Source organism: Dendrobates tinctorius, unplaced genomic scaffold (genome assembly GCF_039654945.1).
Source record: "Dendrobates tinctorius isolate UK_male_01 unplaced genomic scaffold, ASM3965494v1 ptg000045l, whole genome shotgun sequence".
Classification (NCBI taxonomy): domain Eukaryota; kingdom Metazoa; phylum Chordata; class Amphibia; order Anura; family Dendrobatidae; genus Dendrobates; species Dendrobates tinctorius.
The window spans coordinates 21,620,870-21,642,907 of record NW_027361713.1 but is presented as its reverse complement, the minus strand read 5'-3'; positions in this window follow the sequence as shown (position 1 = coordinate 21,642,907).

Here is a 22,038-nt window from a genome sequence, read left to right as displayed (position 1 = left end):
AATCATGCAGGACTGAAATTTTTGATGTTTTTCTACTCCTCTCATGAGCCCAAACAAGTCTCTAAAAGCATGAGTTTGCAACTACTTTACTTTTGGAGAAAATTCAAAACATTCATTATTCAATAGAGCCCAATAGCAAAAATCAGGTTTTGAATGAAGAATCACATTTCTTGGTAAAATCATGCAGGATTGAAATTTTTGATGGTTTTTTACTCCTCTCAACAGCCCAAACAAGTTTCTAAAAGGATGAGTTTGCAACTACTTTACTTTTGGAGAAAATTCAAAACATTCATTATTCAATAGGGCCCAAACTATCAAAAACCAGCGGTTTCAATGAACACACATTTCTTGGTAGAATCATGCAGGACTGAAATTTTTGATGTTTTTCTACTCCTCTCATGAGCCCAAACAAGTCTCTAAAAGCATGAGTTTGCAACTACTTTACTTTTGGAAAAAATTCAAAACATTCACTTTTCACTAGAGCCCAATAGCAAAAATCAGGTTTTGAATGAAGAATCACATTTCTTGGTAGAATCATGCTGCATTGAAATTTTTGATGGTTTTTTACTCCTCTCAAAAGCCCAAACAAGTTTCTAAAAGGATGAGTGTGCAACTACTTTACTTTTGGAGAAAATTCAAAACATTCATTATTCAATAGGGCCCAAACTATCAAAAACCAGCGGTTTCAATGAACACACATTTCTTGGTAGAATCATGCAGGACTGAAATTTTTGATGTTTTTCTACTCCTCTCATGAGCCCAAACAAGTCTCTAAAAGCATGAGTTTGCAACTACTTTACTTTTGGAGAAAATTCAAAACATTCATTATTCAATAGAGCCCAATAGCCAAAATCAGGTTTTGAATGAAGAATCACATTTCTTGGTAAAATCATGCAGGATTGAAATTTTTGATGGTTTTTTACTCCTCTCAACAGCCCAAACAAGTTTCTAAAAGGATGAGTTTGCAACTACTTTACTTTTGGAGAAAATTCAAAACATTCATTATTCAATAGGGCCCAAACTATCAAAAACCAGCGGTTTCAATGAACACACATTTCTTGGTAGAATCATGCAGGACTGAAATTTTTGATGTTTTTCTACTCCTCTCATGAGCCCAAACAAGTCTCTAAAAGCATGAGTTTGCAACTACTTTACTTTTGGAGAAAATTCAAAACATTCACTTTTCACTAGAGCCCAATAGCAAAAATCAGGTTTTGAATGAAGAATCACATTTCTTGGTAGAATCATGCTGCATTGAAATTTTTGATGGTTTTTTACTCCTCTCAACAGCCCAAACAAGTTTCTAAAAGGATGAGTTTGCAACTACTTTACTTTTGGAGAAAATTCAAAACATTCATTATTCAATAGGGTCCAAACTATCAAAAACCAGCGGTTTCAATGAACACACATTTCTTGGTAGAATCATGCAGGACTGAAATTTTTGATGTTTTTCTACTCCTCTCATGAGCCCAAACAAGTCTCTAAAAGCATGAGTTTGCAACTACTTTACTTTTGGAGAAAATTCAAAACATTCATTATTCAATAGAGCCCAATAGCAAAAATCAGGTTTTGAATGAAGAATCACATTTCTTGGTAAAATCATGCAGGATTGAAATTTTTGATGATTTTTTACTCCTCTCAACAGCCCAAACAAGTTTCTAAAAGGATGAGTTTGCAACTACTTTACTTTTGGAGAAAATTCAAAACATTCATTATTCAATAGGGCCCAAACTATCAAAAACCAGCGGTTTCAATGAACACACATTTCTTGGTAGAATCATGCAGGACTGAAATTTTTGATGTTTTTCTACTCCTCTCATGAGCCCAAACAAGTCTCTAAAAGCATGAGTTTGCAACTACTTTACTTTTGGAGAAAATTCAAAACATTCATTATTCAATAGGGCCCAAACTATCAAAAACCAGCGGTTTCAATGAACACACATTTCTTGGTAGAATCATGCAGGACTGAAATTTTTGATGTTTTTCTACTCCTCTCATGAGCCCAAACAAGTCTCTAAAAAGATGAGTTTGCAACTACTTTACTTTTGGAGAAAATTCAAAACATTCATTATTCAATAGGGCCCAAAATATCAAAAACCAGCGGTTTGAATGAACACACATTTCTTGGTAGAATCGTGCAGGACTGAAATTTTTTATGTTTTTCTACTCCTCTCATGAGCCCAAACAAGTCTCTAAAAGGATGAGTTTGCAACTACTTTACTTTTGGAGAAAATTCAAAACATTCATTATTCAATAGGGCCCAAACTATCAAAAACCAGCGGTTTCAATGAACACACATTTCTTGGTAGAATCATGCAGGACTGAAATTTTTGATGTTTTTCTACTCCTCTCATGAGCCCAAACAAGTCTCTAAAAGCATGAGTTTGCAACTACTTTACTTTTGGAGAAAATTCAAAACATTCATTATTCAATAGAGCCCAATAGCAAAAATCAGGTTTTGAATGAAGAATCACATTTCTTGGTAAAATCATGCAGGATTGAAATTTTTGATGGTTTTTTACTCCTCTCAACAGCCCAAACATGTTTCTAAAAGGATGAGTTTGCAACTACTTTACTTTTGGAGAAAATTCAAAACATTCATTATTCAATAGGGCCCAAACTATCAAAAACCAGCGGTTTCAATGAACACACATTTCTTGGTAGAATCATGCAGGACTGAAATTTTTGATGTTTTTCTACTCCTCTCATGAGCCCAAACAAGTCTCTAAAAGCATGAGTTTGCAACTACTTTACTTTTGGAAAAAATTCAAAACATTCACTTTTCACTAGAGCCCAATAGCAAAAATCAGGTTTTGAATGAAGAATCACATTTCTTGGTAGAATCATGCTGCATTGAAATTTTTGATGGTTTTTTACTCCTCTCAAAAGCCCAAACAAGTTTCTAAAAGGATGAGTGTGCAACTACTTTACTTTTGGAGAAAATTCAAAACATTCATTATTCAATAGGGCCCAAACTATCAAAAACCAGCGGTTTCAATGAACACACATTTCTTGGTAGAATCATGCAGGACTGAAATTTTTGATGTTTTTCTACTCCTCTCATGAGCCCAAACAAGTCTCTAAAAGCATGAGTTTGCAACTACTTTACTTTTGGAGAAAATTCAAAACATTCATTATTCAATAGAGCCCAATAGCAAAAATCAGGTTTTGAATGAAGATTCACATTTCTTGGTAGAATCATGCAGGATTGAAATTTTTGATGGTTTTTTACTCCTCTCAACAGCCCAAACAAGTTTCTAAAAGGATGAGTTTGCAACTACTTTACTTTTGGAGAAAATTCAAAACATTCATTATTCAATAGGGCCCAAACTATCAAAAACCAGCGGTTTCAATGAACACACATTTTTTGGTAGAATCATGCAGGACTGAAATTTTTGATGTTTTTCTACTCCTCTCATGAGCCCAAACAAGTCTCTAAAAGCATGAGTTTGCAACTACTTTACTTTTGGAGAAAATTCAAAACATTCATTATTCAATAGAGCCCAATAGCAAAAATCAGGTTTTGAATGAAGAATCACATTTCTTGGTAAAATCATGCAGGATTGAAATTTTTGATGGTTTTTTACTCCTCTCAACAGCCCAAACAAGTTTCTAAGAGGATGAGTTTGCAACTACTTTACTTTTGGAGAAAATTCAAAACATTCATTATTCAATAGGGCCCAAACTATCAAAAACCAGCGGTTTCAATGAACACACAATTCTTGTTAGAATCATGCAGGACTGAAATTTTTGATGTTTTTCTACTCCTCTCATGAGCCCAAACAAGTCTCTAAAAGCATGAGTTTGCAACTACTTTACTTTTGGAGAAAATTCAAAACATTCATTATTCAATAGAGCCCAATAGCAAAAATCAGGTTTTGAATGAAGAATCACATTTCTTGGTAAAATCATGCAGGATTGAAATTTTTGATGGTTTTTTACTCCTCTCAACAGCCCAAACAAGTTTCTAAAAGGATGAGTTTGCAACTACTTTACTTTTGGAGAAAATTCAAAACATTCATTATTCAATAGGGCCCAAACTATCAAAAACCAGCGGTTTCAATGAACACACATTTCTTGGTAGAATCATGCAGGACTGAAATTTTTGATGTTTTTCTACTCCTCTCATGAGCCCAAACAAGTCTCTAAAAGCATGAGTTTGCAACTACTTTTCTTTTGGAGAAAATTCAAAACATTCATTATTCAATAGAGCCCAATAGCAAAAATCAGGTTTTGAATGAAGAATCACATTTCTTGGTAAAATCATGCAGGATTGAAATTTTTGATGGTTTTTTTACTCCTCTCAACAGCCCAAACAAGTTTCTAAAAGGATGAGTTTGCAACTACTTTACTTTTGGAGAAAATTCAAAACATTCATTATTCAATAGGGCCCAAAATATCAAAAACCAGCGGTTTGAATGAACACACATTTCTTGGTAGAATCGTGCAGGACTGAAATTTTTTATGTTTTTCTACTCCTCTCATGAGCCCAAACAAGTCTCTAAAAGGATGAGTTTGCAACTACTTTACTTTTGGAGAAAATTCAAAACATTCATTATTCAATAGAGCACAATAGCAAAAACCAGCGTTTTGAATGAAGAATCACATTTCTTGGTAGAATCATGCAGGATTGAAATTTTTGATGGTTTTTTACTCCTCTCAACAGCCCAAACAAGTTTCTAAAAGGATGAGTTTGCAACTACTTTACTTTTGGAGAAAATTCAAAACATTCATTATTCAATAGGGCCCAAACTATCAAAAACCAGCGGTTTCAATGAACACACATTTCTTGGTAGAATCATGCAGGACTGAAATTTTTGATGTTTTTCTACTCCTCTCATGAGCCCAAACAAGTCTCTAAAAGCATGAGTTTGCAACTACTTTACTTTTGGAGAAAATTCAAAACATTCATTATTCAATAGAGCAAAATAGCAAAAATCAGGTTTTGAATGAAGAATCACATTTCTTGGTAAAATCATGCAGGATTGAAATTTTTGATGGTTTTTTACTCCTCTCAACAGCCCAAACAAGTTTCTAAAAGGATGAGTTTGCAACTACTTTACTTTTGGAGAAAATTCAAAACATTCATTATTCAATAGGGCCCAAACTATCAAAAACCAGCGGTTTCAATGAACACACATTTCTTGGTAGAATCATGCAGGACTGAAATTTTTGATGTTTTTCTACTCCTCTCATGAGCCCAAACAAGTCTCTAAAAGCATGAGTTTGCAACTACTTTACTTTTGGAAAAAATTCAAAACATTCACTTTTCACTAGAGCCCAATAGCAAAAATCAGGTTTTGAATGAAGAATCACATTTCTTGGTAGAATCATGCTGCATTGAAATTTTTGATGGTTTTTTACTCCTCTCAAAAGCCCAAACAAGTTTCTAAAAGGATGAGTGTGCAACTACTTTACTTTTGGAGAAAATTCAAAACATTCATTATTCAATAGGGCCCAAACTATCAAAAACCAGCGGTTTCAATGAACACACATTTCTTGGTAGAATCATGCAGGACTGAAATTTTTGATGTTTTTCTACTCCTCTCATGAGCCCAAACAAGTCTCTAAAAGCATGAGTTTGCAACTACTTTACTTTTGGAGAAAATTCAAAACATTCATTATTCAATAGAGCCCAATAGCCAAAATCAGGTTTTGAATGAAGAATCACATTTCTTGGTAAAATCATGCAGGATTGAAATTTTTGATGGTTTTTTACTCCTCTCAACAGCCCAAACAAGTTTCTAAAAGGATGAGTTTGCAACTACTTTACTTTTGGAGAAAATTCAAAACATTCATTATTCAATAGGGCCCAAACTATCAAAAACCAGCGGTTTCAATGAACACACATTTCTTGGTAGAATCATGCAGGACTGAAATTTTTGATGTTTTTCTACTCCTCTCATGAGCCCAAACAAGTCTCTAAAAGCATGAGTTTGCAACTACTTTACTTTTGGAGAAAATTCAAAACATTCACTTTTCACTAGAGCCCAATAGCAAAAATCAGGTTTTGAATGAAGAATCACATTTCTTGGTAGAATCATGCTGCATTGAAATTTTTGATGGTTTTTTACTCCTCTCAACAGCCCAAACAAGTTTCTAAAAGGATGAGTTTGCAACTACTTTACTTTTGGAGAAAATTCAAAACATTCATTATTCAATAGGGTCCAAACTATCAAAAACCAGCGGTTTCAATGAACACACATTTCTTGGTAGAATCATGCAGGACTGAAATTTTTGATGTTTTTCTACTCCTCTCATGAGCCCAAACAAGTCTCTAAAAGCATGAGTTTGCAACTACTTTACTTTTGGAGAAAATTCAAAACATTCATTATTCAATAGAGCCCAATAGCAAAAATCAGGTTTTGAATGAAGAATCACATTTCTTGGTAAAATCATGCAGGATTGAAATTTTTGATGATTTTTTACTCCTCTCAACAGCCCAAACAAGTTTCTAAAAGGATGAGTTTGCAACTACTTTACTTTTGGAGAAAATTCAAAACATTCATTATTCAATAGGGCCCAAACTATCAAAAACCAGCGGTTTCAATGAACACACATTTCTTGGTAGAATCATGCAGGACTGAAATTTTTGATGTTTTTCTACTCCTCTCATGAGCCCAAACAAGTCTCTAAAAGCATGAGTTTGCAACTACTTTACTTTTGGAGAAAATTCAAAACATTCATTATTCAATAGGGCCCAAACTATCAAAAACCAGCGGTTTCAATGAACACACATTTCTTGGTAGAATCATGCAGGACTGAAATTTTTGATGTTTTTCTACTCCTCTCATGAGCCCAAACAAGTCTCTAAAAAGATGAGTTTGCAACTACTTTACTTTTGGAGAAAATTCAAAACATTCATTATTCAATAGGGCCCAAAATATCAAAAACCAGCGGTTTGAATGAACACACATTTCTTGGTAGAATCGTGCAGGACTGAAATTTTTTATGTTTTTCTACTCCTCTCATGAGCCCAAACAAGTCTCTAAAAGGATGAGTTTGCAACTACTTTACTTTTGGAGAAAATTCAAAACATTCATTATTCAATAGGGCCCAAACTATCAAAAACCAGCGGTTTCAATGAACACACATTTCTTGGTAGAATCATGCAGGACTGAAATTTTTGATGTTTTTCTACTCCTCTCATGAGCCCAAACAAGTCTCTAAAAGCATGAGTTTGCAACTACTTTACTTTTGGAGAAAATTCAAAACATTCATTATTCAATAGAGCCCAATAGCAAAAATCAGGTTTTGAATGAAGAATCACATTTCTTGGTAAAATCATGCAGGATTGAAATTTTTGATGGTTTTTTACTCCTCTCAACAGCCCAAACATGTTTCTAAAAGGATGAGTTTGCAACTACTTTACTTTTGGAGAAAATTCAAAACATTCATTATTCAATAGGGCCCAAACTATCAAAAACCAGCGGTTTCAATGAACACACATTTCTTGGTAGAATCATGCAGGACTGAAATTTTTGATGTTTTTCTACTCCTCTCATGAGCCCAAACAAGTCTCTAAAAGCATGAGTTTGCAACTACTTTACTTTTGGAAAAAATTCAAAACATTCACTTTTCACTAGAGCCCAATAGCAAAAATCAGGTTTTGAATGAAGAATCACATTTCTTGGTAGAATCATGCTGCATTGAAATTTTTGATGGTTTTTTACTCCTCTCAAAAGCCCAAACAAGTTTCTAAAAGGATGAGTGTGCAACTACTTTACTTTTGGAGAAAATTCAAAACATTCATTATTCAATAGGGCCCAAACTATCAAAAACCAGCGGTTTCAATGAACACACATTTCTTGGTAGAATCATGCAGGACTGAAATTTTTGATGTTTTTCTACTCCTCTCATGAGCCCAAACAAGTCTCTAAAAGCATGAGTTTGCAACTACTTTACTTTTGGAGAAAATTCAAAACATTCATTATTCAATAGAGCCCAATAGCAAAAATCAGGTTTTGAATGAAGATTCACATTTCTTGGTAGAATCATGCAGGATTGAAATTTTTGATGGTTTTTTACTCCTCTCAACAGCCCAAACAAGTTTCTAAAAGGATGAGTTTGCAACTACTTTACTTTTGGAGAAAATTCAAAACATTCATTATTCAATAGGGCCCAAACTATCAAAAACCAGCGGTTTCAATGAACACACATTTTTTGGTAGAATCATGCAGGACTGAAATTTTTGATGTTTTTCTACTCCTCTCATGAGCCCAAACAAGTCTCTAAAAGCATGAGTTTGCAACTACTTTACTTTTGGAGAAAATTCAAAACATTCATTATTCAATAGAGCCCAATAGCAAAAATCAGGTTTTGAATGAAGAATCACATTTCTTGGTAAAATCATGCAGGATTGAAATTTTTGATGGTTTTTTACTCCTCTCAACAGCCCAAACAAGTTTCTAAAAGGATGAGTTTGCAACTACTTTACTTTTGGAGAAAATTCAAAACATTCATTATTCAATAGGGCCCAAACTGTCAAAAACCAGCGGTTTCAATGAACACACATTTCTTGGTAGAATCATGCAGGACTGAAATTTTTGATGTTTTTCTACTCCTCTCATGAGCCCAAACAAGTCTCTAAAAGCATGAGTTTGCAACTACTTTACTTTTGGAGAAAATTCAAAACATTCATTATTCAATAGGGCCCAAACTATCAAAAACCAGCGGTTTCAATGAACACACATTTCTTGGTAGAATCATGCAGGACTGAAATTTTTGATGTTTTTCTACTCCTCTCATGAGCCCAAACAAGTCTCTAAAAGGATGAGTTTGCAACTACTTTACTTTTGGAGAAAATTCAAAACATTCATTATTCAATAGGGCCCAAAATATCAAAAACCAGCGGTTTGAATGAACACACATTTCTTGGTAGAATCGTGCAGGACTGAAATTTTTTATGTTTTTCTACTCCTCTCATGAGCCCAAACAAGTCTCTAAAAGGATGAGTTTGCAACTACTTTACTTTTGGAGAAAATTCAAAACATTAATTATTCAATAGAGCCCAATAGCAAAAACCAGCGTTTTGAATGAAGAATCACATTTCTTGGTAGAATCATGCAGGATTGAAATTTTTGATGGTTTTTTACTCCTCTCAACAGCCCAAACAAGTTTCTAAAAGGATGAGTTTGCAACTACTTTACTTTTGGAGAAAATTCAAAACATTCATTATTCAATAGGGCCCAAACTATGAAAAACCAGCGGTTTCAATGAACACACATTTCTTGGTAGAATCATGCAGGACTGAAATTTTTGATGTTTTTCTACTCCTCTCATGAGCCCAAACAAGTCTCTAAAAGCATGAGTTTGCAACTACTTTACTTTTGGAGAAAATTCAAAACATTCATTATTCAATAGAGCCCAATAGCAAAAATCAGGTTTTGAATGAAGAATCACATTTCTTGGTAAAATCATGCAGGATTGAAATTTTTGATGGTTTTTTACTCCTCTCAACAGCCCAAACAAGTTTCTAAAAGGATGAGTTTGCAACTACTTTACTTTTGGAGAAAATTCAAAACATTCATTATTCAATAGGGCCCAAACTATCAAAAACCAGCGGTTTCAATGAACACACATTTCTTGGTAGAATCATGCAGGACTGAAATTTTTGATGTTTTTCTACTCCTCTCATGAGCCCAAACAAGTCTCTAAAAGCATGAGTTTGCAACTACTTTACTTTTGGAAAAAATTCAAAACATTCACTTTTCACTAGAGCCCAATAGCAAAAATCAGGTTTTGAATGAAGAATCACATTTCTTGGTAGAATCATGCTGCATTGAAATTTTTGATGGTTTTTTACTCCTCTCAAAAGCCCAAACAAGTTTCTAAAAGGATGAGTGTGCAACTACTTTACTTTTGGAGAAAATTCAAAACATTCATTATTCAATAGGGCCCAAACTATCAAAAACCAGCGGTTTCAATGAACACACATTTCTTGGTAGAATCATGCAGGACTGAAATTTTTGATGTTTTTCTACTCCTCTCATGAGCCCAAACAAGTCTCTAAAAGCATGAGTTTGCAACTACTTTACTTTTGGAGAAAATTCAAAACATTCATTATTCAATAGAGCCCAATAGCCAAAATCAGGTTTTGAATGAAGAATCACATTTCTTGGTAAAATCATGCAGGATTGAAATTTTTGATGGTTTTTTACTCCTCTCAACAGCCCAAACAAGTTTCTAAAAGGATGAGTTTGCAACTACTTTACTTTTGGAGAAAATTCAAAACATTCATTATTCAATAGGGCCCAAACTATCAAAAACCAGCGGTTTCAATGAACACACATTTCTTGGTAGAATCATGCAGGACTGAAATTTTTGATGTTTTTCTACTCCTCTCATGAGCCCAAACAAGTCTCTAAAAGCATGAGTTTGCAACTACTTTACTTTTGGAGAAAATTCAAAACATTCACTTTTCACTAGAGCCCAATAGCAAAAATCAGGTTTTGAATGAAGAATCACATTTCTTGGTAGAATCATGCTGCATTGAAATTTTTGATGGTTTTTTACTCCTCTCAACAGCCCAAACAAGTTTCTAAAAGGATGAGTTTGCAACTACTTTACTTTTGGAGAAAATTCAAAACATTCATTATTCAATAGGGTCCAAACTATCAAAAACCAGCGGTTTCAATGAACACACATTTCTTGGTAGAATCATGCAGGACTGAAATTTTTGATGTTTTTCTACTCCTCTCATGAGCCCAAACAAGTCTCTAAAAGCATGAGTTTGCAAACTACTTTACTTTTGGAGAAAATTCAAAACATTCATTATTCAATAGAGCCCAATAGCAAAAATCAGGTTTTGAATGAAGAATCACATTTCTTGGTAAAATCATGCAGGATTGAAATTTTTGATGATTTTTTACCTCCTCTCAACAGCCCAAACAAGTTTCTAAAAGGATGAGTTTGCAACTACTTTACTTTTGGAGAAAATTCAAAACATTCATTATTCAATAGGGCCCAAACTATCAAAAACCAGCGGTTTCAATGAACACACATTTCTTGGTAGAATCATGCAGGACTGAAATTTTTGATGTTTTTCTACTCCTCTCATGAGCCCAAACAAGTCTCTAAAAGCATGAGTTTGCAACTACTTTACTTTTGGAGAAAATTCAAAACATTCATTATTCAATAGGGCCCAAACTATCAAAAACCAGCGGTTTCAATGAACACCACATTTCTTGGTAGAATCATGCAGGACTGAAATTTTTGATGTTTTTCTACTCCTCTCATGAGCCCAAACAAGTCTCTAAAAAGATGAGTTTGCAACTACTTTACTTTTGGAGAAAATTCAAAACATTCATTATTCAATAGGGCCCAAAATATCAAAAACCAGCGGTTTGAATGAACACACATTTCTTGGTAGAATCGTGCAGGACTGAAATTTTTTATGTTTTTCTACTCCTCTCATGAGCCCAAACAAGTCTCTAAAAGGATGAGTTTGCAACTACTTTACTTTTGGAGAAAATTCAAAACATTCATTATTCAATAGGGCCCAAACTATCAAAAACCAGCGGTTTCAATGAACACACATTTCTTGGAAGAATCATGCAGGACTGAAATTTTTGATGTTTTTCTACTCCTCTCATGAGCCCAAACAAGTCTCTAAAAGCATGAGTTTGCAACTACTTTACTTTTGGAGAACATTCAAAACATTCATTATTCAATAGAGGCCCAATAGCAAAAAATCAGGTTTTGAATGAAGAATCACATTTCTTGGTAAAATCATGCAGGATTGAAATTTTTGATGGTTTTTTACTCCTCTCAACAGCCCAAACATGTTTCTAAAAGGATGAGTTTGCAACTACTTTACATTTGGAGAAAATTCAAAACATTCATTATTCAATAGGGCCCAAACTATCAAAAACCAGCGGTTTCAATGAACACACATTTCTTGGTAGAATCATGCAGGACTGAAATTTTTGATGTTTTTCTACTCCTCTCATGAGCCCAAACAAGTCTCTAAAAGCATGAGTTTGCAACTACTTTACTTTTGGAAAAAATTCAAAACATTCACTTTTCACTAGAGCCCAATAGCAAAAATCAGGTTTTGAATGAAGAATCACATTTCTTGGTAGAATCATGCTGCATTGAAATTTTTGATGGTTTTTTACTCCTCTCAAAAGCCCAAACAAGTTTCTAAAAGGATGAGTGTGCAACTACTTTACTTTTGGAGAAAATTCAAAACATTCATTATTCAATAGGGCCCAAACTATCAAAAACCAGCGGTTTCAATGAACACACATTTCTTGGTAGAATCATGCAGGACTGAAATTTTTGATGTTTTTCTACTCCTCTCATGAGCCCAAACAAGTCTCTAAAAGCATGAGTTTGCAACTACTTTACTTTTGGAGAAAATTCAAAACATTCATTATTCAATAGAGCCCAATAGCAAAAATCAGGTTTTGAATGAAGATTCACATTTCTTGGTAGAATCATGCAGGATTGAAATTTTTGATGGTTTTTTACTCCTCTCAACAGCCCAAACAAGTTTCTAAAAGGATGAGTTTGCAACTACTTTACTTTTGGAGAAAATTCAAAACATTCATTATTCAATAGGGCCCAAACTATCAAAAACCAGCGGTTTTCAATGAACACACATTTTTTTGGTAGAATCATGCAGGACTGAAATTTTTGATGTTTTTCTACTCCTCTCATGAGCCCAAACAAGTCTCTAAAAGCATGAGTTTGCAACTACTTTACTTTTGGAGAAAATTCAAAACATTCATTATTCAATAGAGCCCAATAGCAAAATCAGGTTTTGAATGAAGAATCACATTTCTTGGTAAAATCATGCAGGATTGAAATTTTTGATGGTTTTTTACTCCTCTCAACAGCCCAAACAAGTTTCTAAGAGGATGAGTTTGCAACTACTTTACTTTTGGAGAAAATTCAAAACATTCATTATTCAATAGGGCCCAAACTATCAAAAACCAGCGGTTTCAATGAACACACAATTCTTGTTAGAATCATGCAGGACTGAAATTTTTGATGTTTTTCTACTCCTCTCATGAGCCCAAACAAGTCTCTAAAAGCATGAGTTTGCAACTACTTTACTTTTGGAGAAAATTCAAAACATTCATTATTCAATAGAGCCCAATAGCAAAAATCAGGTTTTGAATGAAGAATCACATTTCTTGGTAAAATCATGCAGGATTGAAATTTTTGATGGTTTTTTACTCCTCTCAACAGCCCAAACAAGTTTCTAAAAGGATGAGTTTGCAACTACTTTACCTTTTGGAGAAAATTCAAAACATTCATTATTCAATAGGGCCCAAACTATCAAAAAACCAGCGGTTTCAAATGAACACACATTTCTTGGTAGAATCATGCAGGACTGAAATTTTTGATGTTTTTCTACTCCTCTCATGAGCCCAAACAAGTCTCTAAAAGCATGAGTTTGCAACTACTTTTCTTTTGGAGAAAATTCAAAACATTCATTATTCAATAGAGCCCAATAGCAAAAATCAGGTTTTGAATGAAGAATCACATTTCTGGTAAAATCATGCAGGATTGAAATTTTTGATGGTTTTTTACTCCTCTCAACAGCCCCAAACACGTTTCTAAAAGGATGAGTTTGCAACTACTTTACTTTTTGGAGAAAATTCAAAACATTCATTATTCAATAGGGCCCAAAATATCAAAAACCAGCGGTTTGAATGAACACACATTTCTTGGTAGAATCGTGCAGGACTGAAATTTTTTATGTTTTTCTACTCCTCTCATGAGCCCAAACAAGTCTCTAAAAGGATGAGTTTGCAACTACTTTACTTTTGGAGAAAATTCAAAACATTCATTATTCAATAGAGCACAATAGCAAAAACCAGCGTTTTGAATGAAGAATCACATTTCTTGGTAGAATCATGCAGGATTGAAATTTTTGATGGTTTTTTACTCCTCTCAACAGCCCAAACAAGTTTCTAAAAGGATGAGTTTGCAACTACTTTACTTTTGGAGAAAATTCAAACATTCATTATTCAATAGGGCCCAAACTATCAAAAACCAGCGGTTTCAATGAACACACATTTCTTGGTAGAATCATGCAGGACTGAAATTTTTGATGTTTTTCTACTCCTCTCATGAGCCCAAACAAGTCTCTAAAAGCATGAGTTTGCAACTACTTTACTTTTGGAGAAAATTCAAAACATTCATTATTCAATAGAGCCCAATAGCAAAAATCAGGTTTTGAATGAAGAATCACATTTCTTGGTAAAATCATGCAGGATTGAAATTTTTGATGGTTTTTTACTCCTCTCAACAGCCCAAACAAGTTTCTAAAAGGATGAGTTTGCAACTACTTTACTTTTGGAGAAAATTCAAAACATTCATTATTCAATAGGGCCCAAACTATCAAAAACCAGCGGTTTCAATGAACACACATTTCTTGGTAGAATCATGCAGGACTGAAATTTTTGATGTTTTTCTACTCCTCTCATGAGCCCAAACAAGTCTCTAAAAGCATGAGTTTGCAACTACTTTACTTTTGGAAAAAATTCAAAACATTCACTTTTCACTAGAGCCCAATAGCAAAAATCAGGTTTTGAATGAAGAATCACATTTCTTGGTAGAATCATGCTGCATTGAAATTTTTGATGGTTTTTTACTCCTCTCAACAGCCCAAACAAGTTTCTAAAAGGATGAGTGTGCAACTACTTTACTTTTGGAGAAAATTCAAAACATTCATTATTCAATAGGGCCCAAACTATCAAAAACCAGCGGTTTCAATGAACACACATTTCTTGGTAGAATCATGCAGGACTGAAATTTTTGATGTTTTTCTACTCCTCTCATGAGCCCAAACAAGTCTCTAAAAGCATGAGTTTGCAACTACTTTACTTTTGGAGAAAATTCAAAACATTCATTATTCAATAGAGCCCAATAGCAAAAATCAGGTTTTGAATGAAGATTCACATTTCTTGGTAGAATCATGCAGGATTGAAATTTTTGATGGTTTTTTACTCCTCTCAACAGCCCAAACAAGTTTCTAAAAGGATGAGTTTGCAACTACTTTACTTTTGGAGAAAATTCAAAACATTCATTATTCAATAGGGCCCAAACTATCAAAAACCAGCGGTTTCAATGAACACACATTTTTTGGTAGAATCATGCAGGACTGAAATTTTTGATGTTTTTCTACTCCTCTCATGAGCCCAAACAAGTCTCTAAAAGCATGAGTTTGCAACTACTTTACTTTTGGAAAAAATTCAAAACATTCATTATTCAATAGAGCCCAATAGCAAAAATCAGGTTTTGAATGAAGAATCACATTTCTTGGTAAAATCATGCAGGATTGAAATTTTTGATGGTATTTTACTCCTCTCAACAGCCCAAACAAGTTTCTAAAAGGATCAGTTTGCAACTACTTTACTTTTGGAGAAAATTCAAAACATTCATTATTCAATAGGGCCCAAACTATCAAAAACCAGCGGTTTCAATGAACACACATTTTTTGGTAGAATCATGCAGGACTGAAATTTTTGATGTTTTTCTACTCCTCTCATGAGCCCAAACAAGTCTCTAAAAGCATGAGTTTGCAACTACTTTACTTTTGGAAAAAATTCAAAACATTCATTATTCAATAGAGCCCAATAGCAAAAATCAGGTTTTGAATGAAGAATCACATTTCTTGGTAAAATCATGCAGGATTGAAATTTTTGATGGTTTTTTACTCCTCTCAACAGCCCAAACAAGTTTCTAAAAGGATGAGTTTGCAACTACTTTACTTTTGGAGAAAATTCAAAACATTCATTATTCAATAGGGCCCAAACTATCAAAAACCAGCGGTTTCAATGAACACACATTTCTTGGTAGAATCATGCAGGACTGAAATTTTTGATGTTTTTCTACTCCTCTCATGAGCCCAAACAAGTCTCTAAAAGCATGAGTTTGCAACTACTTTACTTTTGGAGAAAATTCAAAACATTCATTATTCAATAGAGCCCAATAGCAAAAATCAGGTTTTGAATGAAGAATCACATTTCTTGGTAAAATCATGCAGGATTGAAATTTTTGATGGTTTTTTACTCCTCTCAACAGCCCAAACAAGTTTCTAAAAGGATGAGTTTGCAACTACTTTACTTTTGGAGAAAATTCAAAACATTCATTATTCAATAGGGCCCAAACTATCAAAAACCAGCGGTTTCAATGAACACACATTTCTTGGTAGAATCATGCAGGACTGAAATTTTTGATGTTTTTCTACTCCTCTCATGAGCCCAAACAAGTCTCTAAAAGCATGAGTTTGCAACTACTTTACTTTTGGAAAAAATTCAAAACATTCACTTTTCACTAGAGCCCAATAGCAAAAATCAGGTTTTGAATGAAGAATCACATTTCTTGGTAGAATCATGCTGCATTGAAATTTTTGATGGTTTTTTACTCCTCTCAACAGCCCAAACAAGTTTCTAAAAGGATGAGTGTGCAACTACTTTACTTTTGGAGAAAATTCAAAACATTCATTATTCAATAGGGCCCAAACTATCAAAAACCAGCGGTTTCAATGAACACACATTTCTTGGTAGAATCATGCAGGACTGAAATTTTTGATGTTTTTCTACTCCTCTCATGAGCCCAAACAAGTCTCTAAAAGCATGAGTTTGCAACTACTTTACTTTTGGAGAAAATTCAAAACATTCATTATTCAATAGAGCCCAATAGCAAAAATCAGGTTTTGAATGAAGATTCACATTTCTTGGTAGAATCATGCAGGATTGAAATTTTTGATGGTTTTTTACTCCTCTCAACAGCCCAAACAAGTTTCTAAAAGGATGAGTTTGCAACTACTTTACTTTTGGAGAAAATTCAAAACATTCATTATTCAATAGGGCCCAAACTATCAAAAACCAGCGGTTTCAATGAACACACATTTTTTGGTAGAATCATGCAGGACTGAAATTTTTGATGTTTTTCTACTCCTCTCATGAGCCCAAACAAGTCTCTAAAAGCATGAGTTTGCAACTACTTTACTTTTGGAAAAAATTCAAAACATTCATTATTCAATAGAGCCCAATAGCAAAAATCAGGTTTTGAATGAAGAATCACATTTCTTGGTAAAATCATGCAGGATTGAAATTTTTGATGGTTTTTTACTCCTCTCAACAGCCCAAACAAGTTTCTAAAAGGATCAGTTTGCAACTACTTTACTTTTGGAGAAAATTCAAAACATTCATTATTCAATAGGGCCCAAACTATCAAAAACCAGCGGTTTCAATGAACACACATTTTTTGGTAGAATCATGCAGGACTGAAATTTTTGATGTTTTTCTACTCCTCTCATGAGCCCAAACAAGTCTCTAAAAGCATGAGTTTGCAACTACTTTACTTTTGGAAAAAATTCAAAACATTCATTATTCAATAGAGCCCAATAGCAAAAATCAGGTTTTGAATGAAGAATCACATTTCTTGGTAAAATCATGCAGGATTGAAATTTTTGATGGTTTTTTACTCCTCTCAACAGCCCAAACAAGTTTCTAAAAGGATGAGTTTGCAACTACTTTACTTTTGGAGAAAATTCAAAACATTCATTATTCAATAGGGTCCAAACTATCAAAAACCAGCGGTTTCAATGAACACACATTTCTTGGTAGAATCATGCAGGACTGAAATTTTTGATGTTTTTCTACTCCTCTCATGAGCCCAAACAAGTCTCTAAAAGCATGAGTTTGCAACTACTTTACTTTTGGAGAAAATTCAAAACATTCATTATTCAATAGAGCCCAATAGCAAAAATCAGGTTTTGAATGAAGAATCACATTTCTTGGTAAAATCATGCAGGATTGAAATTTTTGATGATTTTTTACTCCTCTCAACAGCCCAAACAAGTTTCTAAAAGGATGAGTTTGCAACTACTTTACTTTTGGAGAAAATTCAAAACATTCATTATTCAATAGGGCCCAAACTATCAAAAACCAGCGGTTTCAATGAACACACATTTCTTGGTAGAATCATGCAGGACTGAAATTTTTGATGTTTTTCTACTCCTCTCATGAGCCCAAACAAGTCTCTAAAAGCATGAGTTTGCAACTACTTTACTTTTGGAGAAAATTCAAAACATTCATTATTCAATAGGGCCCAAACTATCAAAAACCAGCGGTTTCAATGAACACACATTTCTTGGTAGAATCATGCAGGACTGAAATTTTTGATGTTTTTCTACTCCTCTCATGAGCCCAAACAAGTCTCTAAAAAGATGAGTTTGCAACTACTTTACTTTTGGAGAAAATTCAAAACATTCATTATTCAATAGGGCCCAAAATATCAAAAACCAGCGGTTTGAATGAACACACATTTCTTGGTAGAATCGTGCAGGACTGAAATTTTTTATGTTTTTCTACTCCTCTCATGAGCCCAAACAAGTCTCTAAAAGGATGAGTTTGCAACTACTTTACTTTTGGAGAAAATTCAAAACATTCATTATTCAATAGGGCCCAAACTATCAAAAACCAGCGGTTTCAATGAACACACATTTCTTGGAAGAATCATGCAGGACTGAAATTTTTGATGTTTTTCTACTCCTCTCATGAGCCCAAACAAGTCTCTAAAAGCATGAGTTTGCAACTACTTTACTTTTGGAGAAAATTCAAAACATTCATTATTCAATAGAGCCCAATAGCAAAAATCAGGTTTTGAATGAAGAATCACATTTCTTGGTAAAATCATGCAGGATTGAAATTTTTGATGGTTTTTTACTCCTCTCAACAGCCCAAACATGTTTCTAAAAGGATGAGTTTGCAATTACTTTACTTTTGGAGAAAATTCAAAACATTCATTATTCAATAGGGCCCAAACTATCAAAAACCAGCGGTTTCAATGAACACACATTTCTTGGTAGAATCATGCAGGACTGAAATTTTTGATGTTTTTCTACTCCTCTCATGAGCCCAAACAAGTCTCTAAAAGCATGAGTTTGCAACTACTTTACTTTTGGAAAAAATTCAAAACATTCACTTTTCACTAGAGCCCAATAGCAAAAATCAGGTTTTGAATGAAGAATCACATTTCTTGGTAGAATCATGCTGCATTGAAATTTTTGATGGTTTTTTACTCCTCTCAAAAGCCCAAACAAGTTTCTAAAAGGATGAGTGTGCAACTACTTTACTTTTGGAGAAAATTCAAAACATTCATTATTCAATAGGGCCCAAACTATCAAAAACCAGCGGTTTCAATGAACACACATTTCTTGGTAGAATCATGCAGGACTGAAATTTTTGATGTTTTTCTACTCCTCTCATGAGCCCAAACAAGTCTCTAAAAGCATGAGTTTGCAACTACTTTACTTTTGGAGAAAATTCAAAACATTCATTATTCAATAGAGCCCAATAGCAAAAATCAGGTTTTGAATGAAGATTCACATTTCTTGGTAGAATCATGCAGGATTGAAATTTTTGATGGTTTTTTACTCCTCTCAACAGCCCAAACAAGTTTCTAAAAGGATGAGTTTGCAACTACTTTACTTTTGGAGAAAATTCAAAACATTCATTATTCAATAGGGCCCAAACTATCAAAAACCAGCGGTTTCAATGAACACACATTTTTTGGTAGAATCATGCAGGACTGAAATTTTTGATGTTTTTCTACTCCTCTCATGAGCCCAAACAAGTCTCTAAAAGCATGAGTTTGCAACTACTTTACTTTTGGAGAAAATTCAAAACATTCATTATTCAATAGAGCCCAATAGCAAAAATCAGGTTTTGAATGAAGAATCACATTTCTTGGTAAAATCATGCAGGATTGAAATTTTTGATGGTTTTTTACTCCTCTCAACAGCCCAAACAAGTTTCTAAGAGGATGAGTTTGCAACTACTTTACTTTTGGAGAAAATTCAAAACATTCATTATTCAATAGGGCCCAAACTATCAAAAACCAGCGGTTTCAATGAACACACAATTCTTGTTAGAATCATGCAGGACTGAAATTTTTGATGTTTTTCTACTCCTCTCATGAGCCCAAACAAGTCTCTAAAAGCATGAGTTTGCAACTACTTTACTTTTGGAGAAAATTCAAAACATTCATTATTCAATAGAGCCCAATAGCAAAAATCAGGTTTTGAATGAAGAATCACATTTCTTGGTAAAATCATGCAGGATTGAAATTTTTGATGGTTTTTTACTCCTCTCAACAGCCCAAACAAGTTTCTAAAAGGATCAGTTTGCAACTACTTTACTTTTGGAGAAAATTCAAAACATTCATTATTCAATAGGGCCCAAACTATCAAAAACCAGCGGTTTCAATGAACACACATTTTTTGGTAGAATCATGCAGGACTGAAATTTTTGATGTTTTTCTACTCCTCTCATGAGCCCAAACAAGTCTCTAAAAGCATGAGTTTGCAACTACTTTACTTTTGGAAAAAATTCAAAACATTCATTATTCAATAGAGCCCAATAGCAAAAATCAGGTTTTGAATGAAGAATCACATTTCTTGGTAAAATCATGCAGGATTGAAATTTTTGATGGTTTTTTACTCCTCTCAACAGCCCAAACAAGTTTCTAAAAGGATGAGTTTGCAACTACTTTACTTTTGGAGAAAATTCAAAACATTCATTATTCAATAGGGTCCAAACTATCAAAAACCAGCGGTTTCAATGAACACACATTTCTTGGTAGAATCATGCAGGACTGAAATTTTTGATGTTTTTCTACTCCTCTCATGAGCCCAAACAAGTCTCTAAAAGCATGAGTTTGCAACTACTTTACTTTTGGAGAAAATTCAAAACATTCATTATTCAATAGAGCCCAATAGCAAAAATCAGGTTTTGAATGAAGAATCACATTTCTTGGTAAAATCATGCAGGATTGAAATTTTTGATGATTTTTTACTCCTCTCAACAGCCCAAACAAGTTTCTAAAAGGATGAGTTTGCAACTACTTTACTTTTGGAGAAAATTCAAAACATTCATTATTCAATAGGGCCCAAACTATCAAAAACCAGCGGTTTCAATGAACACACATTTCTTGGTAGAATCATGCAGGACTGAAATTTTTGATGTTTTTCTACTCCTCTCATGAGCCCAAACAAGTCTCTAAAAGCATGAGTTTGCAACTACTTTACTTTTGGAGAAAATTCAAAACATTCATTATTCAATAGGGCCCAAACTATCAAAAACCAGCGGTTTCAATGAACACACATTTCTTGGTAGAATCATGCAGGACTGAAATTTTTGATGTTTTTCTACTCCTCTCATGAGCCCAAACAAGTCTCTAAAAAGATGAGTTTGCAACTACTTTACTTTTGGAGAAAATTCAAAACATTCATTATTCAATAGGGCCCAAAATATCAAAAACCAGCGGTTTGAATGAACACACATTTCTTGGTAGAATCGTGCAGGACTGAAATTTTTTATGTTTTTCTACTCCTCTCATGAGCCCAAACAAGTCTCTAAAAGGATGAGTTTGCAACTACTTTACTTTTGGAGAAAATTCAAAACATTCATTATTCAATAGGGCCCAAACTATCAAAAACCAGCGGTTTCAATGAACACACATTTCTTGGAAGAATCATGCAGGACTGAAATTTTTGATGTTTTTCTACTCCTCTCATGAGCCCAAACAAGTCTCTAAAAGCATGAGTTTGCAACTACTTTACTTTTGGAGAAAATTCAAAACATTCATTATTCAATAGAGCCCAATAGCAAAAATCAGGTTTTGAATGAAGAATCACATTTCTTGGTAAAATCATGCAGGATTGAAATTTTTGATGGTTTTTTACTCCTCTCAACAGCCCAAACATGTTTCTAAAAGGATGAGTTTGCAATTACTTTACTTTTGGAGAAAATTCAAAACATTCATTATTCAATAGGGCCCAAACTATCAAAAACCAGCGGTTTCAATGAACACACATTTCTTGGTAGAATCATGCAGGACTGAAATTTTTGATGTTTTTCTACTCCTCTCATGAGCCCAAACAAGTCTCTAAAAGCATGAGTTTGCAACTACTTTACTTTTGGAAAAAATTCAAAACATTCACTTTTCACTAGAGCCCAATAGCAAAAATCAGGTTTTGAATGAAGAATCACATTTCTTGGTAGAATCATG